General features: G+C 38.1%; 1 protein-coding gene across 1 annotated transcript in view; it reads right to left on the bottom strand.

The window, feature by feature from the left end:
- LOC106518813 (protein P200) overlaps positions 1-1,303 on the bottom strand; it is a gene marked incomplete at its 3' end in the record, with an annotated part of 11,367 nt that overhangs the window by 8,749 nt on the left and 1,315 nt on the right.

Raw genomic sequence — 1,303 nt, forward strand, 5'->3', positions numbered from 1 at the left:
AACAATAGCCTTTATGTTGTCATAAAGTTCAGTAAACAGATGATATGAAGCTGCTGCACACAGAGATTCTGGGATCAGCTGACCTGCATCCAGAACATGATTTGCATAACTGTGGGCCGAACAGCAGGGCAAGTCCCGAAGAAAACCAGTTAAGAAATTGAAAAGCTAAATGAGTTAAACCATTTTTGAAACGAACACAGCAGGATAAACTTAAAGTATATGAACTTTGATGCGATGAGCCGGACATTGAGAGCAACAGACAGAATTTTATGTCACGGGGGAGTGCCGAGCTCGCTCGAGGTGATAGACGCATGTGCTATGCGTAACGTGAAAGCTGACTACAGTTGGGAAATAAGAGCGCATAAATCGCTTAATTTGGCTTAAAATACAGACATTCTGACAAATAAGTAACTGTTTGTAACCTTACCTCAGCTTAGAAGGCAGAGGGTGTCGGTCTTTTCTGCWCAGATTCAGCTATCGGAGCATGATGCTAATGTTTACTCACAATGCTAATGCTCTCTTACTCTCTGGCGCTCAAGCTGTGAAGTAGCCAAGTGGCTGGCTCACTGCGGCCAACTAGTGGTCAGAGACTGAACTACAACATAAAAATGAACAACTGGCAGGAAAGTTGACATTTTAAACCTTAATAAAAAAATCGATACAGGGCTTTAGAATATCGATACAGTATCGGGAAATGAAACATCAAGATATTTCAGTGTATCGATATTTTCTTACACCCCTACAGGCTATACGTCAAATTCTGAATTGTGTTGATATATAAATAAATTACAGAACTTTTTTTTAAATGTTCATCATATTTGAAGTAGAGAGCAGCACCAAGTGGACTGACCGGGAATATCTCCAGTCAGTCCGCCTGCTGGGATTGATCGTATCAATCGTCAAGTGCAAAAAAATAATCGATTAACATTTTTCTGACGATTAATTGCACACGATACGATTATGCCCAACCCTAGGTCTTAAGCAGCTATGTTCCCCTGCTCTGAGTTTAGACCCTTAAAAATAACTTTTCAAATGTCGGTCAATTTTAGATCACAGGTAAAATTTCACTCCCTTTTAAACATGCTCGTTCATACTTATGACTTTTTAACACCAAATGAAATTCTGCTTTAATAGCTTAAACAAATTAAGATATACTGCTCGACAGGTCATGTTTTTATTGATGCAGTGGGAGTTTTTATTGTTTTAGATTCCTAAGCATATATCAACATTAGAGCTGCCACAAACAATTATTTTTATAATCGATTAATCACCGATTATTTTTTTGATTAGTCGACTAATCAAA

Source organism: Austrofundulus limnaeus, unplaced genomic scaffold, assembly GCF_001266775.1.
Source record: "Austrofundulus limnaeus strain Quisiro unplaced genomic scaffold, Austrofundulus_limnaeus-1.0 Scaffold66, whole genome shotgun sequence".
In the NCBI taxonomy this organism is placed as follows: Eukaryota; Metazoa; Chordata; class Actinopteri; order Cyprinodontiformes; family Rivulidae; genus Austrofundulus; species Austrofundulus limnaeus.